At 35.0% G+C, this 21,671-nt stretch overlaps 1 long non-coding RNA gene across 1 annotated transcript in view; it reads left to right on the forward strand.

Moving 5' to 3' along the window:
• LOC113593655 (uncharacterized) overlaps window positions 1-21,671 on the forward strand; it is a 465,808-nt gene that overhangs the window by 94,433 nt on the left and 349,704 nt on the right. The window lies entirely within an intron of this gene.

The following is a 21,671-nucleotide window of genomic DNA, read 5'->3' on the forward strand; positions in this document are numbered from 1 at the left end:
AAATTTCACTGTGCCTTCATTGGCCTTAAGTGTTTAGGGAATACCGAAAGGAATTGTTGAGAGCAGACAATAGCGCAGTAGAAAGAAAATGAGTTGGTAACATGACTCTTAGGGATTCTGTTTCCTTATCTGAAATGGGGATAAGGAGTCCAGGCCATATATATCTCACAGGATTCAGTACTGCAAGACTCTACCCAAACATAAGTGATAGCAAGCTTATTTTTTGGCAGTTTACTGACAGTATGAATGAAACATACCGTTCCCAATTAAGATCATCCAAATAAGAATACATTATCTAAGTACCTATCACTGTGTTTTGTGTTTTGGAGAGTATATAAACTACAAAGACTTACTCTTTGCCTCTATTAGTTTTCTGTTGCTACATAAAAAATGACCCCAGTTATCTACTTATAGAAACACACATTTAGTATCTTACATTTTCAGTGGATCTGGCATGTTTTAACTGAGTGCTCTGTTCAGGGTCTTATAAAGGCTGAAATTAAGATGTTCATTTATTTGTACCCTCATATGGTGGTTTGATTAGGGAAAGAGCCCCTTCCAGGCTCTTTCAAATTATTGGCAAAATTCATTTCCTTACAGTCATAGGACTAAGGTCTTCATTTTTGTGCTGGCTCTCTAAGGTAGGAGTGTGACAGAAGGAGTTCCTGTCAGTATTAGAGGCTGCCCTGGGGTCCCAGCCACATGGCACCCTCCATAGATATTTCACAACTTGGCTGCTGGCTTATTTCCAGGACAGTGGGAAAATTTTTCTGTAACATTATTCCTTCTATTAGAGGATCAACTCATTAGGTAGGCCTATTTTTAAAGGGATAATCTCCCAACTCAAAATCAGTTGATTAGTAACCTAATCACAAAAGTGATCTCCTATCCTGTTGCCTGGCCCCACGCGTACCCAAAGGGAGGAGGTTAGAAAGAGCCTATACACCAGAGGACAGGAAGCTCGAGGGCCATCTTAGGGTATTCCTTATAAAATTGCCCATGGCTTCCTACTTTATTTTTTGATGACTTTTTAGACAGTATGCTGGAAGAGCAATAAGTTTTTACTGTAAATGTTGAGATTATATAGAAAAAAACTCACATTTCTTTGTGACATGAGAATACAGAGACAACTAAGCAGTTCTATAGAGCCATTGAGCTTGTTCTGCTTAGTTAACTCTTGATTAGCCTAAAATGACATCACATTAATTTAAATTATGTCTCATTGGTTGCTAATGTAGATAAAGATTTTTCTAACATGTTATTTGCCATTTGTCTTATTTTGATTTTGTAATGCCAAAGCTGCTCCAGTGCCTCTTACTCCTCAAATATTTGTGGAATAAATAAAATGATTAATCAAGTTCTTGTTTAGCTTGAATTCTTTAGTTTACAAAAAAAAAATACAAATTAATAGAGTGTTTGGGCATAGTATTCAAAAGATCTGATTCCTGTTCTCAGCTCTATTGCTGCTTCTGTACCTAAGGAGAATTCATAGCACTTCTTGGGGCCCCAATTTCCTATAAAATAAGTAAAATGTAAATGCAATATAAGGCATCCCCTCTGACACCAATATTTTATAAACCTTTTAGTATTACTTACATAAACTAGAAATTATCCCTTAAGGAAAATTGTTTTAATATCTTTATATAGAAATTTGACCTTCATAGATTATTAGCTTTTAAAAACAGGTCTGTAAGTAATTATGGATTTACATGGCAGAATTTTAAAAATGTAGAGTACTAATCCACAATGTTATAACAAAAAAAAGGCTGAACGAGTTTTCAAATAAAGAACATAATTGCAGAATAAAAAGTTTAAAAGTATGATAAAAATGTTGACGTCACAGGGCGCCAGGGTTAAGCATCTGACTCTTGACTTCAGCTCAGTTCATGATCTCACAGTTTGTGAGTTCAGGCCCCACATCAGGCTCTGTACTGGCAGTGCAGAGCTGCTTCGGATTAACCTAAAAGAATTTTTGATGTCAGGAGATTCTCACTCCTTAGTATTTCTTCTCTCCTAAAAAGAAACCATTATTCACTGTGTCCATTTCAGGTCTTTGCTTTTATTCACCCAGCTGTGTTCATTTCAGATGTCATATTTTAAGTAATTCTCCTAGCTCTTCGGTTGTGTCTGTCGTTTAGTGTTATGGTTGCAAAGCAGTACTCACTCTCATTGGGTACTGTTTGCAGTCATGATATTAAGCACGTTACCTGCACAAGCCAGTTAAACCTTGATAACTGGGAGAATAAATGCTCTTGTCCAGATTTAAAATTAGAGAAACAAATATCATAGAGGTTATATGACTTATTTATGAGATCCAGCTTGTAAAACTCGAAGCTGGGATCTGAATCCAATTCTTGTTTCATCATTTTCCTTCCTCTGCATCTATTATAATTTAGTTTTGATATGCATTGTCTCTATTGTGGCCATTTGGTGATTAAAAAATTGATATAATATGTGGATCTATATTCGGTATACCCTATCGCTATACTTCTGGATATTAACTAGGAAAGGCAGACTTGAAAATCTTTGAGGACAAGAACCTGTGTCTCAATTACTAACTTCCCTACTAATGATTTTAATACTAGGAAGAAAAACAATATTAATCATTTGATTTTTATTCCATATGTTAATGATGTAGTTTCATTAAAAGTGTTTTGAATATATAAGGTAAAAAAAATAAATTAAATGGACAATACATTTAAAACAGAAAGATTATAGACCTATTATGAAATATCAAATAAAATGTATAATTATAAAAGATAAATGTGGAATGAACATCATTATTGTAGATCAGTAGCAGGTGAAATAAATTATCACTCATTAATAAGTTAAAACTATTAAAATGAAGAAATTTTGAAACTCGTAATAAGTATTTTTAATGTTTTTTATTTGTTTTTGAGAGAGAGCACAAGCAGGGGAGGTGTGGAGAGAGAGGGGGACAGAGGATCTGAAGTGGGATCTGTGCTGACGGTAGCGAACCCCGAGATCATGACCTGAGCCAAAGCCATGCTCAACTGACTCAGCCACCACCAGGTGCCCCCATAATAAGTATTATTTAACTGTTTCTTCAAAAATGCAATCTTAATAAAATATTTCATGACTAACGTCATTGTGGAATCAAGTACATTTTTGTGTAACATTTCCCAGCTGCTATAAAGGCACTTTATAACTCTACACAAGTTCAGAAAGTGGTAAAAAGATGGTTGCAAGGTAACCCTGAATATTTTCCTCTTCTGTAATTGTTTAAAAAATAGTCCCAACACTTGTTTTTTTTTCCCAACACTTGTTTGAAGTGATACTTAGAATCATTTTAGGCGGAAGGAGGTGGGTGTTATAGGTAGAACTATAGTAGCCATTATGATAAGCTGAAGTTATAGCAATGTTGTGTTCTATTAAAAACTGCATTTCTGATCACTTTAATATTCTTGTGTTTCCTCAAGTATATTTGGAGATTCTGTTACATTTTATTTTGGCTTATTGTCATGTTCATATTCAGCTTTTATGGCAACCTCTTTTTAAAATTTTTTTAATGTTTATTGATTTTTGAGAGACAGAACAGAGCATGAGCAGGGGAGGAATAGAGGGAGAGAGAAATGGAGACAGAATCCAGAGCAGGCTCCAGGCTCCGAGCTATCAGCAACAGAGCCCAATGCGGGGCTCAAACTCACAGACCATGAGATCATGACCTGAGCCAAAGTCAGACGTTTAAGGGACTAAGCCACCCCAGGCGCCCCTATGGCGAGTTCTTAAATCAAATAAAAAGTGATTCTTAATGAAGAGGTACTGCTTTTTGAGTTGGCATTTGTTCCTCTTTTAAGATTATAGAAGTGGAGAGGATGCTTTCTAAACATCCTTTGTTAGATTCAAAATTTTAATATAGTATGTAAATGTCATTATGTGTCTGCAGATATAATGTTTCTTACTTGGTATATTTTAATATACCAAAACAATATTATAATACCAAATATTGTGCTCAAAAAGCACTATTTATTTCATTATGTAAGAATGGCACATGATACCCAAACACTAAAAAGGTAGTGGTGCAATCACTGTTCCCCCCTAGGCACTAGCATAGTATCATGGAATTAGTGTATATTCATAGAGACATCCACATACATGTGATATACACACACACGTACACGCACACACATAGTTCTTTGAGATAAAAAACTGAACTTGAGCCAGGATATGTGCTAGCTTAGATAGATGTGAAAAGGAAGATAACAGTTTGTACATTTGAGGAACTTAGAATTTAATGAGACTCAGAACTCATTATTCATATGAGTATGTTCTTTGTGAAGGAATAAAAGTCTTTGACAAATGAAAAAAAAATTACTCCTGTATTCTCCTTTGTATGCTAGTCTCCATTTTTTCTGTTACTGGAGAGAACTAGAATGTTATAGATATTATTTCTTTTAAAGCTATAGGTGTTATTAACCAATATAAAGCATAATTCACTCTGTGTGATGGATAATCTCTAAAAAATCACTTTTAAAGACTATTATAAAACACTAGTGAAAGTGATTTAACAACAACAAAAAATCTTTTTAAAAGCAAAGTATCGGCCCATAATACTTGTAGGAAGCTACTGGTCTTTACATATGCCATGTTACCTCAAAGTGTACCTTTATCCCATTCTGACAAGGCAGTTCAGGCTAATTCTCCTGAAAATTTGGTTGAATAGTTCTCTGAATGTGGGAATTAAATTTGCATGTCTGTGATTCCAATTATGAGTTCCTTTTGATAAACTTATTCTGTACTGAATTTTCACTTAGGTCTCCAATTAGTCTTCATATATTTTTGGAAATACAAGTTGTAGTTTCTTTGCTGCTTTGTTGCTGTCAGACCTACTAGCGCTTTTGATTAATTGCACAAAAGGTGATATAAAGACTCTATTACTTCTTTCCAAGTGTCAACATTCTCATCCCATAAAATGTGTGTGTTTCTTATCCCTAAGAAATTAAATGACCTTGCCAAAGTTATGACATCTTTGAACCATAAAGACAGTATTACAAGAAAGAAATAATATGACCATCATCTACTAATAAGAATGGTGAAAGCTCAGGGGAAATAATCCTATTTATGAACTTGAGTCTTGTCACTTTCACTTTCCATCCCCATTGCCACGGCCTTATTACACACACCATTGTCTTCTGCCTAGACTACTACTTTTTCTTGGTCTTTCACTGCTCTTGTCCCCTTATAATCTCTTCAAAACAGAGAACTCATATGTTGTTTTTAATGGACATATGAAAAATGGTGAAAAATGATCCTGGTGAAAAATGATCAAAGGTAGGTAACAAAAAGTGTCAGCGCAGTTTAATGGATAAGTCCCTGTATGATGTAGTTTTGGCCAACTCACTAGCTTAGTAGTTCCTGACACTCTGTCCACAGTGACCTTTTAAATTTACTGTTGTTTTTTCTGTGTATGTGCTTCAAGAATCCCACATCCTGCGTCTGCCAAGAGGTTGTCCACTCCCCAAACTCCCACAACCTCACTCAGTTTATGTATCCTCCTCTTTATTGAGAGCTCAGCTCAGGTTTCACTACTTCAGCTTTCCCAGGAGCAGATCATTACCCTGTTATATGCCTTATTAGTATCCTGTAATTCTGCTTCCTACCATTTTTCATAATTTTGTTAAATAATAGTATAAGGGAATTTTGATATCATTCTGCTTGATGACAATCCATGGACAATGGTTAATCATGATCATTGCCATACCACCCCCCCCCCCCACCATTGTACAGTTAGGTGCTCAATCACTGTTTTTTTGGATGAATGAATGAATGAATGAATGTTTGAAAAATAACTCATCAGTATCCAACTGGCCTTTTGTAGTATGGGATTTCATACCCTGCATCTAAATAGATAGATAGAGCCTAGATTTTTTTTCCATTCATTCATTCATTCATTCATTCATTCATTCATTAAACAATGATAACTCATCTATGATGTTCTAGCATTGCATTAGGTCTAGAATTCAAATGTAAATAAAGCGAATCCATGTATTTTTTTCAGATAGTACTTCTTCCTTCTTGGGAGTTTGGATAAGTTCACATGGACTCATCATAATCATTCTGGTACATTAATGATTATAATTCTCATGTGACAGGTGAAAGCATTGCCCTGATCTATATTTACAGGCTGTATTCCTCCTCAGAATAGCTGTCATAGTATTCTTGTGAAAAATACAAATTTCTGAGTCCCCTCTCATTGAATCATAATCTCCAGGGAAAGTACATGTGTTGGTGCGGTTTTTAAACATGTATTACTAGGTGATTCTTATCAGCTATTTTAATATATTTAAAAATTATTTAAAATATTTGACTTGGCATAGTATTAAAGCTTATGTTATAAAATTTATTTTAATGAAATTTTAGTTAATACTTTAGTAATACTTTGGTAAAAATATGAATTTTTCCTACTTGCACCATTTTTTAAAATTTATTTTAAATGACTTCAGTGAGAAAGGGCATGATTTATCAAGGAAAAATTCAAACCTAGCATATGGATTTAGGTTAGGAGTAAAGATATATTAAAATATAGATAGCATTTTAGTAGATTTTACAACATCAAAAACATCAAAAGTACTTTAAATTATTTTTTCACTTTCCACTGAGATAACATACTGTTTATTTTAATGTGTCTTGGCTTGCTTATGAACAATGAGATTGGGGAGATGGCTTCATAATGCTGTTTATAAAATCTCTCTGAATAATAATACATGTAGAACATGTGTAGATTTTGACATGATAAATGAAAAAAGAAACATATAATTCTTACTAAATATATATGTTTAGACATTGGTATTTGATGTGCTAGAGAAACCTTGGAATGGTGCTGTCTTAGGAATTTGTAGAATTACTATATTATACGTCTCATTAACTTATCAAAATTCTATGACAGCTTTTCTTATGTTTCCTGCCTGTAAGTAATAGTCACTTGTGGGATAAATTTTGGAAGTTAGATTTTAAAGTTTATGAAAAATATAAACAATTAAAATTAGTATAATCATCAAAACCCTCAAGGCATCTACGAATATTCAGGTGAAGGAAAAAGAAGACATGAATATCCTCATCCTGGTTTCTATGCACTTGGAATGTTATATCTATAGGGGAAAATAAAATGTTACTTTTGATTAAAAATCATAATACAAATAGATTTTATTAAGTGTTTTCATGGAAAGGACTCTATGGCACAGTGTTATCTCCTGAAGGTTCACAAACCTCTATTTAGGAAATGGAGGTTTAAAAGAATGTAAATACTATCTAGTTCTATCTTTGGAGTATTTGTATTCAGATTCAGGGAAGAGGTTAGCCCAATGTCATTCTATGGCAGAGCAAACTCTTACCTTCTAAACCCTTCCTTTTTTTTTTTTTTTAAACATTTTCATGCTGTCTTTCTTATCTTAAAATATTCATCACACAAAAATACAACCACACCATGTTGTCAACATCATTGGACTTTTGAAGAGAGCTGTTGGCCTAGGAATTGCCATGACTGGTCAGTGACTGATGAAACAGGAAACCCAGCATCATTCCATGTCTAAGGACTAATCACTGCCAGCCACTTCAAAACACCTGCTCTATATCACCACAACATGTCTCTCTTTTGCACAAATTCTCAGTGGTGTTAAGGCACTATTGAAAATTGAAAAGTGACCACTTTTCTATGGAATGGCTGAAAACTCTTTTTCTAATGAATCAATATTACTTAGAACTAGCTGGGTCTGGAAACCACTTCTGGATGGGGAGGAGTAAATGGAATCCCTTGATTTCTATAAAGGCATTTCAGGCCCAGTGTTTATAGTATAACAAATATTATTTACCAGTCCTTAGCACACAGCCCTTATAAATTTATTTATTGCAGAAGTCAACTGTACAGTTTTTTGGGGAATGTTTATTGCCTGCCCCTTTGAATTAGTTATTGTTTTCAAAATATTTGTTCAGTGAGGATATGTTAAATACCGTGTTATCTATCAGGTACAATAACTTTGAGTTAAGATGAATCCATTGTATTTTAGGTGTTCTTTTCTCTTTTTCCCTCCTTCCCTTCCCCGCTTCCCCCTTCCCCCTCCTCCCTCCCTCCTTCCCCCTCCCTCCCTCCCTTCCCCCTCCCTTCCCCCTTCCCCTTCCCTTACTCCCTCCCTCCCTCCTCCTTCCCCCTTCCCCCTTCTCCTCCCTTCCCTTCCCCTTCCCTTCCCCTCTCTCTAATATTAATGAGACCTTCAAATTAATCAATTTTCAACTTTCAGGCAGAATATGCTTAAACTTTGACTTATATGTAAACACGATTCTTTTTTCCTTTTGACAAATGCTATTGGCTATTGTTATAGTTTAATCAAAAATCTGTTCTTATTGGAATTATCTTCAGTTATTCTCCTGTGACAATGAAAATTCAATACTCTCTTTTTCCTTTTAGCCCCTTGCCCGGTACACATTTATCAAAGAGTAGAATGGGTTTTGGATGACTGTGGAGTTTAGGGAATCACATTTTAGAATAGTGAAATTAATGAGTAAGAAACAAAGAGAAGCACTTCTTATGAATGACAGTGTGATAATGAAGCTGTAAACATTTCTGAAATTCATTTGGCATATGTTGACTGGTCTGGTATTTAGTTTATGTAAACACTGACTCTTGAATGACAAAAGATAACTTTTTTTTAGTTGACTAATGAAAATATGAATCTTACATGATAAATTACTATATGTACTTGGAATCCAAAAAAGAGCTATCCCTAAAATAATATAAAAGGTAATGGTCTAGAACAGTGCCATCAAATAGAAATACAATGTGAAATACACATGTTATTTTAAAATGTCTAGTAGACACATCAAAAAAGGGTAAAATGAAATAGGTAAAACATTTTAATTATATATTTTATATAGTTAAAATGTTATCTTTGAACTTAGAATTACTATGAAAATTAGTGGGAGGGGCGCCTGGGTGGCTCAGTCGGTTAAGCATCTGACTTCGGCTCAGGTCATGATCTTGTGGTCTGTGGGTTCGAGCCCCACGTTGGGCTCTGTGCTGACAGCTCAGAGCCTGGAGCCTACTTCAGATTCTGTGTCTCCCTCTCTCTCTGACCCTCCCCCATTCATGCTGTGTCTCTCTCTGTCTCAAAAATAAATAAACATTAAAAAAAATTAAAAAAAAAAGAAAATTAGTGGGAGATATTTTGTTACTTCTCATAGTAAGTTATCAGAATCTGGTATGCTTTTTTTTTTAAAGAAAAGCTTTCATACTTTTAACACAAGATGTTTGGAGGTTTTTCCCACATCCAGCAATTCTCCATTTTTTAACATATCTACAGAGTGTCCTACAAATGTAACTGAATTCTAACATTATCTACCTGAAAGTAGCATCAAAACCCATAGTTTAAGGGCTCAGTCCCACAAGACTGCCCCACTTCAGATGCCAATCACAAGTGCAAATTGTCACCTGTACTTATAACCAGTCATCATGCGGAGGTTATCCTTTCCTGGGGTTCGATAATTTGCTAAAAGGCTCACAGAACTCAGGGAAACATTTACTTACGTTTACTGCTTTCTTACATAGGACACAACTCAGAGCCACCACATAAATAACTGGGGAATCTGTTTGGGACCATATATAATTATTAGCACTTTTGTACTTTTTTTGCAGTTTTCTAAATGGAGGGTGGAAGACTGAGACCTGACTGCTTATTAGTCAAGAAAACTTTGTACCTTTTAATAATGGAAAATAGAATCCAAAACAAAAGTATAATGTGCCTTTTGTTTACTTTTCTTGTGTCTGGAGGCTTGGGGACCTATGGAAATTCAGGTTAGAGCCTGAGTGGTTACTTATACCCAGAGCAGGTTAATGGGTCAGATGTGGAATTGAGAGTCCAAATTACTTAGTTGCTATAGATACCCTCATGTGATTTGGAGAAGCCAGTAGGTGCTTGGATTGTCCTGTGACCAAGTAGATGATGTCTGTAAATTACCTGGTGATTGAGAGCACTGAAGACTATTCACTTTCTGCCCCGCAGAGGAGGCTTCATTTCTCAGGTGGCCCAGATTTGTAGATCTAGATTTGCAATACCTTACACAGCTCTCTGTAGAATTTTGGTAACTGGTGCTGGCAGAGAGCTGTTTCACTCTCATCTAGCCCTTAAGTTTAAATAAAGTGGAATCTTTGTCTACCCTTGTGTATGTTTAGCAAAAGCAGCCACTTTAAAAATAACCCTATTTGTATGGAATTCTTCCTTTTCCCACTAGTTACAGTGTTTCATTTAAAAATAATGTTTCTACATCTAAAGAGTAAGTGTTTCCATAGGGGTGCATTGGCATAACTGAGAAATATAAAATAAATAAAATGAAGAACTGTGTCAGCTGTCAAAAATAGAGCATTAATTTGTAGCTTGTACTTTGCCCTTGCAATAATACTTTGGTAATTTCCCAAGAGGTGTCAGATTTGGAACTGCAATCTTGAATTCTCAAGAAGAATCTAAATTTTAACCAATATTGTGGCTATCAATGAAAAGGCTGGACAAATAGAAAAGCTGAAATTATTATTACATTTTCATGAACACCTTAAGTGGGAGGAATCAAAAGAATTTGTGTTTCATGTATTTTTATCTGAGAGAAAAAAAATAACTGTAGAAATTACTATTAGCTGATATTTCTTGTGGAAAATTATCTCAAGATCTTAATTACTGAAAAGCATCAGGCAGTACATGACCCCTGGTGTGTGTGTGTGTGTGTGTGTGTGTGTGTGTGTGTGTGTGTGTACTGTAATATTTTAATAGAAAGTGTTGGTATTGTTTTGCCTTAGTGAATTTATAATCTGATCACATCAAGTAATTATACTAGAGACAGATATCTAACAAATCTACTCAATCCTTACTTTGTATTAGATTGCATATCTGATCATTGCTCATTACTTTCTGCTCCTGGAATTTCTGTGTTGTCATTTTGGGTTGATTGAATAAATCATAATCAAATTTGGTTTCTTTCTTTATGAGCAAAATTAATAAGAAATGTGTACTATATGATACTATTTAAAGTCTCAGCTTATAAGAAAATATGTTGCTAAGTTAATTGTTGTTACTTCAGTTTGTAGCATTTTGGGACTTCATCTGTGCCTAGAAATATGTTAGTCCCTTGAGATACAAAAAACAAACAAGGAAAGTCTCTTAAGAAGCAGAGAGCTGGTAGAAAACAGACATGGGCGTATATTGAGGAACATGTGACAGTTGCCCAGGGGATTTGGAAAGGAGGTTCTGTGTGGCTAGTGAAGAAGGGAGTATGAGGAAGGAATATTTCAGAGGGGAGCAGTGTTGGGCAGTACTTTGTTCCACATGGAGGTGGGCAGTGAAATAATGGATCTGAAAGACAGATGGAATTTCATGTGATGACAAGGCATACAGGATGAAAGAGCATGATGTGTATGAGGATTGATGAAACTCATTACAATACATTGTGACGAATGGTAAGTTAGAAGTACATTAGCAGGGCTGTGGGAGCAGAATCCCTCTCTGCATTAACCACAGTGTCTGACACATTAAAGGCCCTCAAATGTATATGCACCTGTAGATTCCCCTGTATTTTCACATTCTTTAAATCTAAATTTGTAATTAAGTTATAACTCTATATATTCTTGGAGGATAAAAATGAACAGTGGGTTTTGTTACTTTGTTCTATTATGAAGAGAACATTAGAATTGTATGTATCATTCAGTTTTTATTCAACAAATATATATTGAGTGCCTAGTATATGCCAGAAACTGATCTAGGCATGAGAATATAGCAGCCAACAAAACAGAAAATCCTGTCTTGTCGTAGAGCTTAAATGGGCAGTTCCATGCACTGTAAGAAGCATCAGATAGTGTTTGGCATTCCTGGAACTGCATTGCATATGCACACAATAGGAGACCAAGCAGATAAAAATAAAACAACCACAACAAAAACCGCCTGTCATTCATTCACAAACTCGTCAAACAAATATTTGCTGAATTCTAATTATGTACCAGGCATTATGCCTAAGGCCTACAAAATTAGAAAAATAAATAAAGCACAGGGAAAATGAGAATATGTAGACTTTGTAGTTTATTTGGTTGAAGTAACTTTTAAAAATATCCTATAATATTAAAATTGATCTTTGTAAGCATTAGTTCCTTACTCTGGCCCTTAAGATTTCATCATTACTTATATGCAGATCTATAAGCAGTTTGGAAGAGTGTTAAAAATACTATTACTACTTTATAGCTGTTGGAATTACTGTGAAATATTTGAAAGCCTGTGATCATTTACTTGACAAAAGAGTGTATTATTGTTCAACCAAAACTACTGCGCTCTGTCCTCAGAGATGTATTACTGTAATGAATATAAATAAAGTAGACTATAGTATAAGCATAATGAGTTTAATGCTGTTTTATGCCTATAGTCAAAATCCTACCGATTTTAATTGCTTTAAGAAAAGTTTATATTTTTAGTCTGCTCAAAAATGAAGGGGATGAAAGTTTCAGGGGCATATCAGTTCCCCTCCAATAAAGAAGATATTGATAGTCGAAGCCGTGGATCTGTGGACTGTGGACTGTGGACTGTGATAATTAGCATACGCAGAGCAGAATGCATTTTAGCAAAAATATTTGCAATCCTATCAGGAGCTCATGTTTCAGAATTTAAGTCAGCTGAGTTTGACTGAAAGACATATGTTAAGAGACTTGATGGAAATATTTAGTTGGAATTTAGCTACGTGAAAAAACTTTCTGAATTTCATGGGTCTTTTTCTTATGTTGTCACCATTGCAAGTTCTGATATAACTCTTCAAATAATCACATCTGCATCCATTTTAAGTGCAAAGACAGTGGATTTGTAGAGTAACTTAGGATCGTATTTTGATTTATGTCTAATAGCATAATGCATTTGCCAATAATCTTCATTTGTATTGTTCTTATTTTTACCTAGCTGGTAGGTTATATTTCCTACCACCTTTTTAGTTCAATGATCAAAGTAGTGCCATTGAACACTTGCTGTGGTAACTAACCATTGTAAGGTGGTATCTAGAGTATAAAGAAAGGCCCTTTGGTTCATGAATGTCTCCAATAGCCATGCTTTTCCAGTATACTAAGATTTGCCTCTTTAGAGTAAGGCTGTGGTCACTGTTTGCATGTTTCCTGTTAGAGGAAGTGACCATCTAGGTTTTGCCATGAGCAGAAGGCTGTGTATTGGCTTGTAGACAGAACCTTAGAGAAGTATGGGACATGGGAAGATGGACCAAGAAGTTTCTAGGTGTGGTTCATGCTTTGTGATCTTGGAAGCTGTATTGTACTTATTTTGTAATTAATAAAAATGATACATTATTTGATCTTTCTATGAGATAACACTCCTCTAAGGACACATTTTCTCATTTAATTCACATAGCAACCCTTTGAGATAGGCCACTCACTGTATAAAGGAAAAAAATAAGCACAAAGAGTAAAAAATAAATGGAAATATTAATGATATATTTTGAAGGGCTTTCATTTGTTGAGTGTTTGATATGGAGAAGCACATAACTTACCTCATTTACCGATACATTTAATCTTTAGGAGGTGCGCATACTTATTGTCTCCATTTTCAAATGAGGAAATTGTTTTACTGAGAAGACAACATGCCCAAGATCCCATAAATAGAAAGTGCCAGAGCTGTAATATAAACCCAGATATTGTTGCCTTCTTTTCCGTTAGAGGAAGAAGGGCTAATTTTCTTCTTTCCTTAGCATCTTAACCTAGCCAAACCCTGTACTGGGCATTATGGAAAAATGGATTATAAGCAGAAGACACTTGAACAACGTACTGTCTGATTAGAGACAGGATCAGAATATTGAAAGGTGAAGAGAGAAGACAACTGGAAGAACAGGATCTGTATCCTGGGGAAACAATGTGGTCTAGGGAAAGTGCACACAGATTTTAAAATCTGATAGAGCTGAATTTACCTTCCAGTTTCATTGCTTCCTAATTGTGTACTCATGGGAAAGTTATTTAGCTTCTCTGAGCATCTACTTCTCCAACTATGTATTCACGAGAAACTGTAAGTAAATTAACATCAATAGCTACCATTTATTAAGGGATTAATGTGTGCCAGACATCAATTTGAAGAACTGTGTGTAATTTTTCCCTTTGATCCTTAAAGCAACCTTTCAAAGTGAGCCTCATAACTTCTGTTTCATAGATGAGAAGCTGAGTTTTAGAGAAGTTAACTTACCCACATTACTGTGGAAGCAGTGCAGTAGGGATTCAAATCTATGTGATATGATAGAGATTTTTGCTCTTGATACTTATTAACCAACTTATTTAACCTTCTGCTCTCAGTTTTCCAGAAGAGCATCTAGTAATCATAGATGTTTCAGAAACATTCTTGTAGAGAATGTTAACTTGCTTTATCCCCTCATGTTATTGAGGGGGGAGTTGAGGTCCAGAGAAATGAAAAGCCATACCATGGTCCAGCTCATAATGCCAGAACTAGGGTGGATACTCAGATTTGCAGTGCCTTTTTTTTTTTTTTTTTGTCAGTACCACATGATTTGCATTAGTCAAAACTTTGAAGAAAAAAAAATAAAAGCTTTGGTAAAGAATAACATGTTTCTTAAAAAATTTGACTCTATTATAAAATTTAAGGCTGTAGCTCCTAGAATTTTTTAAGATCAGTAATTAAAGAAAATACATGTTTTACTCCATTAAATATTCATTCTTAGTTAACTCCTGTGTTCCTTAGAGGAGTTCCTCACAGATATTCAATAAGATAAATATCAACAGATACATCCTCTGATTATAGAAGTTCAGAACTTGACATGCCCTAAATTGTACTGTTTTTGACAGCTTTATTGTTTTGTTGTTCTTCTCCTGGTCTAATTGAACAGCAAGGAGGTGAGATGAAATGGGTCTAGCATTTTCTCCTACCCCTTTTTCTGTGTTACCTCTTTGTGCTCCAGAGAAACAAACCAAAAAGCACCAGTATTGATTCAGGAGCATTACATGTGCTTGGCTATAGTGAGACAGAAATTGTAACCGCAGAAGTTGGAATTTTTTACAGGAATATGTAGTGCAGAGCCTAAGTGCTCAAGTCATGGACTTAGAACTGGATCCAAATCTAGGTTCAGTCATTGAACAGATGCATGGTAATTGGGCAAGCTACTTACCCTCTGCGTCTTAATTTCTTTGTTGACAAATTGAGAACAAGCTTTTACGTAACAGTACTTATACCATATTTATCTTATAAACTTAAGTAGGAGATTGTATATATAAAATACTTGGAACATAGTAAGTACTAGATTAACATTAGCTCTAAATATTAGTGTCACAGTAATATTTGGCTTCACAGAGCTCTGAGAATAAAATCACATTTTCTAGCTGTTCCTTGAGGTTATCCTTTATTCAGGTCAAAATTGTTAGAAGTTCTGTTTCATTCACTTCGTCATTCATTCCTTTATTCATTTGGACCCTCAAACTTTGTACCTCCTTGTCTTTGATTTCTTCTTTAAAAAATGTTAGAGGAGGGTGATATCCATTTTAAATGATTTTTGTGAGGAATAAATAAGCATATGTATTATCTTAGGCTCTGATACATGGGAAACAACTAGTTGATGGTAGCTGCTAATATTTTTTTTATCATTAGGTCTGTGTTTCTCGAGAAAGCAACTATCTAGATATTGCCAGTGGTTTAATTTATGTCTTTCCTACCTGTCATAGGACATTTAGCTGCTTCCTGTTGAGCTATTTAATAAGATAGTGACTTTCTACAACTGAGAGACTATACAATGAGATGAATTTTTTGAAAATCAGTGAACCAAGCTGCCAAATATTAATATTGAATCCTGCAGGTATGATAATGATAAAATAGGTTAATTTAAGAACCAATTCTCACATTCAATTGAAATGTTATCACAGTGCACTTTGTATGAAAAAGAGTGCCTGTGACATAGGTTTAAAAATAATTTGGTGAGTGAATTGCTAATTAAACAGTAAAAAAGGGGCTCCTGGCTGGCTCAGTCAGTAGAGCATCAGACTCTTGATCTCGGGGGTCATGAGCTCAAGCCCCACATGGAGTGTAGAGATGACTTAAAAATAAAACCTTAAAAAAACAGTAAAAAAACACAAAACAAATAAACCTGCGTAGTTGAACTTTTTCTCAAGTTCTTTCTACTGAGTTACTGCTTTTAGTCATTCACTCCTTCATTCACTTAACTGCATACATTGAGTGCTTCTTATGTGGCAGTTACTCTGGAATTGAGGACATTTGGTAGTTCTCAAGGAACCTATAATTTAATGAGAGAATCAGACACTAATTAAATAATCACATAAATAAATGATAAATTTAAGTTTCGGTAGGTTTACAATTGAGAGATGTGCTCTTGAAAGTGGGATTTGACTTCGTCAAGAAGGTCAGAGAAGGACGCTCTAGCAAGGCATGCTGGATATGAGATCTAAAGGAGTTTATGTGTAGCTAAGGATCACATTCCTTATCAATTCATGAAAGATGTCACAGTTCTGTATTTACTGCAATCTCATTCTCTAAAGTGATTGATTTGAACAGACAGTGAAGGGCAAGACTATCCTAATGACTTGATTGTATTCTATTCTACTTCTAACCTCCAAAATGGAAAACTGCACAGGTAGGAGGTCAGAATAGTATATAATGCAATCAACCATTAAGAAAGGTTTCCCCTTCTCTCTACTCAAAACAATCAGGATAGTCACATGTCTTAATGGGAACACAGAACCAAAGTGTTCTTGTTCTCCTTTGATTAGCTGATTATCACAGCACTTCATTGCCTGATTTTTCCCCATGAAAATAAATAAGGATAGGATGCTAACTGTGTTTTGCATTTTTCTTTTAAAATTCCAATCACTGTGTAGCTGCATAATCTGGATTTTATTTTTGAACAATCCCTTTAACATGAGTTGGATCATCTAAATCTTTTCTTCAAAAATATGTTTAAGAAACAAAAGTTCATTATTAATTGTAATTAATTATGTAATTATGCAACTATGTTACAGTAGAGGATTCAAGTCAAATTACTGAATGTTCTTTCCTACTTGAATTCGGCAAGAGTGTAAGGAACACGTTCCCAGAGTAAAGACTGTCCCAGAGTAAAGTTGATAAAGTTCCTAGAGATTAAAATAAAGCGCCAAGGTACCAGGTAAAATGCTTATCATAATATTTGCCCTGAGGCTTCTTATGGTGAGTTAATATAACTAAGAAATCTCCTAGAGCCAGTGTGCTGCAGGTATCTGAAGGCAGATGACTGTTTGGGATGAGAATGTCAGGATCTTGCTAATCCTCTGATTGCAGTCCAGGAAAGTGATGGAAATGATGTTCACAGGTGACTTTCAGCCAGTGTATCATTTGTACCTGGGCGTTTATGTCAAATCTGGTACAACTCCTTTCAAACTAATCTGACACAATCATTGGTCAGAATAATTTGAAGCCATTTTTACTTTGCAGTATAAAATTTTGAGTCCATAAAGCTGGATTTCCATGCCAGCCATGGCAGTTTAAAACAGCATGACTCGGGGCAAGCTACTTAACCTATCAGAATTTCTTAGTTATTCTTCTGTAAGTTGTGACTGTTTATACATATTTCAGAAAATTTTTGTGAGGGGAAAATGTGGTAATGTTTGTGGCGGTTACTGTAATGCTTGGAACACAGAAAGAACTTAATAAACTCTGGCTTTTCTTTTTTTATATAAAATATGTAAGCATACAATATAATTATTACTCATAGTTGAATTATTTGTTCAGCACATGCTTGTTCTTTTCTCTTTATCTTCTGTTACTTTGAATTCTCTTTTTTGTATTTACTAGGATACAGGGATCTTTGATGATAGACCCACATTATCTTATATTTTGATAGGCATACTTTGCTTCTTTGCTAGTGTTTATATGTTCTGGACAAGACCTATATGCATTGAAGCAGTCAAGGATTTCAATGTAACCAAATTAATGTGTGATCATTATTTTGGAAGCATTTTCCATAGGCTTCTCCTCTTCAGAATAGAACACATCATTTTTACCAACTTTAGGTAAACTAGTATAGAAAAATAGTCTATCAGTGTTTCATGTTTGTAATATCTGATATGAAGGATATTTTAGATATAAATATTTTAATTTCTGCAATTTTCTGTACTTAATAGGAATCAGTAAAAAAACCAAGCTATTATATAGAGAAGCCATATTTCTTTTATCAGGTATTTTCCCCTTTGATCTATGAGTTCTCATTACTTGCTTTTTGTTTATGCATATTAGGTGATTAATTCAGGAGAGAACTAAGTAAAGATCCTCCCTCCCCCCGCCCCGCCACTGCCCACCATTTGTCCTTGGCTTTATTTTTAATATTCCAAGAGTAGGAAGGAATGATAAAAGGCAAGAAAGAATCCCTGTGATGCTTGTCTAACACATCTATCATTGCATTTTTATGTTGTCAAAACAGATGGTCCTGTGTCTATACCAGAATTAATCAGTAAAGACAGAATAATGCAGTGGTTTAGTAGTTGGATTGTGGAGTCCAACTCTGGAATCTGGACTGAACCCTGGCTGTATAATTTTGTAAACAGAGTCATCTGTAAAATGAGGTTTAGGGTAGTGCTTCCTATTTGATAGGTGTGATATAATGATTCAATGAAATAATGACTATAAAGCATTTAGTGCAGTTTTTTAGGCCTTTTAATCATAATTTAAGAAGCCCAGCCTGGAACTAGGAATTTGAAGATCTTTCTAGATACCATAGGGAATTGTGAGGTAGGTGGTCAATGGAGCATTCTTCAGGATAATGTAACAAATTGCTCTTTGTCAGTCTGGATCACAGAAGCCATATGTCTACTTTGATCTCTGTGACTTGATAACTTTCAAAGTAGAAGACTGCTATAAATTTAACGAAAGGTTAATTGTAATTTTGACTTGACAAGCAACTTAATTGGCACATAGTGTACCTATATCCAAATGTACAGTAGTGAACCAAATTTTGAGGACTGATGCTTAGGATATTGGGGAAAATACCACGTTCAGTGAACAGTTTTGAAGCTGACTAATAATCCGTGTCAATGACAGTTACACAAAGTTTATCCAAGTCAATGGACAGAGACATTTGTTAAGAACCTTTTCAGACTTGATTAAGAATTTCATTTTCTAATTTATAAACATGAAATATATGATTTTTATTACTGGTGTGGTTACTCATGCCACTCTAGATGCTAACCTTCATTTTCTAAACAAGTGAGAAATCAGTTCAGTTTTCATTTGGTGGCTTTAGTTTCAATCCCTTCAGCCCCATCTAAATGAAAACCACTCTGCCTATGGAATACTTGCTCTGTTCTTCCTGCCTCATGGTTTTTCCCTCCATTTTCTCACTGCTAATCCTTTTCCAATCTTTATCTTTCCTTCCCTACTTTCTAAATATTGCTGAGGAGGCAGGGAATACTAAAGGATTCCTCACATGTGATCCCTCTGTTCCTTGCAAACTTAATTCTCTCCTATGAAAGAGAATTCTATCCCATAAAAAAGGATGATTGGGATTTTCAGATTCTAGATGCCTTTCCAACATGGAGTCTGCCTTAACTCTTAGTTCCCATTCTTTGAGATATGATAGTAGCCGTTTGTCTTCTGTTACATAGTTTTCTGTCCAGGCTTCATAAGGCTAGGTTAGCACTGTTTTTTAGGAAGTAAGTATGCTATGACAGGGTGATATGTTTCCCCATATATTTTGTTTTTGATGGCATGTCAACACCTGAATTTTCCTTTCCTTTCATAAGCCTTACTCAAGAAAAACCGTGAAAACTTTTTACAGTTTTTTTCTATTAATTTATATTCTACTTCCATTTTTATACTTCAGGTTGTGTTTTGCTAAGGTATAACTAAAAGACTATACCTAAAATAACTAAGGTATTACTAAAATTGTAATGTCTTTCAACTTGGTTTCACAGTTAGGTTCAATTCAGAATGTCTTTATTGTTTTTAATTTAGTGCAACAAGCATTAAATATTGGTTAAATGTTTAATGAATTAGCTACAGATAATATTGCTTCCACAACTAATTTCCTTGATCTGTGATAGCATATTTTAGGTTGTACCAGATCTCATTGTTCTATGCTGTATTGAGATAATTAGCTATGTAACTACAGGGCATATTCTGATCAAGTAATACCTTGCAAGGCAGAACACACAAAACAGTTTAAGGGCATAGATTTTAAGTAGGGTATGGGGCACCTGGGTGGCTCAGTCATTTAGCATCCTACTTCAGCTCAGGTCATGATCTCACAGCTCATGAGTTCAAGCCCTGCTTTGGGCTCTGTGCTGACAGCTCACAGCCTGGAGACTGGAGCCTATTTCAGATTCTATGTCTCCTCTCCCTCTCCCCCTCCCCCACTCATGCTCTGCTCTCTCTCAAAAATAATAAACATTAAAAAATGTATATATATAAAGATAAAGTAGGGTAAGTGTTCCTTCATGATGTCTATATTTTTCTTTAAGCATAGATTAAATAACCATGTAGAGTCAATTTGCTACCAGTGCAACTCTAATTTCACCTCTTTTTTTCCCATTTATCATAATTATTTAACCCAAATAGTACCAGCATATATATGTGCACATTTGATAACTACTTAAAAAAAACAATTAGGTAAAACTATTTGAAACAGTTTGTTGGCCTGTTTGCAATACTTTCATATTTCAAAGTAGCACAAGGCAATAAATACTTTGAATATGTGGTAACATCAGACATTGGCAGGTGGATCAACATCCAAAGTAGGGTGAGAGTGGCAGTAGTCATTAAGAACATAAGCAACATACAGAGTCTCATATTTTCTTCCTTTCCTCTCAAAATAATAATTCAGCATTTATATTGCATTTACTAAGTGTCAAGTGTTACTCAGAACACTTATGAACGTTACCTATTATTATTCTCATTTTACTCTTAAAGAAACAGTCACAGAAAGGTTAAAGAAACTTGGCCAAGGTCACAAACAAGTGGCTAAGTCAAGATTCAAACCCAATGCAGAGTCCATATCCTTACCTGCCATGCTAAATTTAGGTTGCTGGGATTAGAATCCTAGTGCGGCTCCTTACATTGTGTGACCACAGGGCAAGTTTCTGAGAATTACTGGGCCTCATTTTTATCATTTGTATAATGGGGGGCAATAATACTATGTTATTTTGTAACTAAAATGTACTTAGTGCAGTATATACCTAGCATACAGTTCTTTTGAGGAATATTGTTTCAAGTTTATGTGGCATGGAGGACAGGTACTATCACCACTGCCTGAATGAGACTTTAACAGTAGAAGCTGTCTCCTTGGCCAACACTAGAGTGCCATTTTGGCTCCGTTTCTTGCTTCTGGGCACCCTCCTCTAACTCATTGCCTTTTATGGCCTTTGTCCCTCCTGTGACTACAACTGTAGTGCTCCTTCTCCCACTTAAAACACCTGGAGTTTCAATTACTCCTTTGCTAATTCTTCTTAAGAGATGATGTCAATGTGGCTGGTATTTAATTGCATTGGAAATAAAACAATAGAAATGAAGCTATTAACGGGATGGATCTTTTTCTGGATTTAAGCCTTTGAAGAGGAAGAATTCCAAAGAAAAATAAAATAGAATTTGAGCAGAGATTTTAAGAAATTTCTAAGTTATGTTATTCCAAAATGTATTCTTCCTACACCAGTATATCCATAGGTA

Source organism: Acinonyx jubatus, chromosome D4 (genome assembly GCF_027475565.1).
Source record: "Acinonyx jubatus isolate Ajub_Pintada_27869175 chromosome D4, VMU_Ajub_asm_v1.0, whole genome shotgun sequence".
In the NCBI taxonomy this organism is placed as follows: domain Eukaryota; kingdom Metazoa; phylum Chordata; class Mammalia; order Carnivora; family Felidae; genus Acinonyx; species Acinonyx jubatus.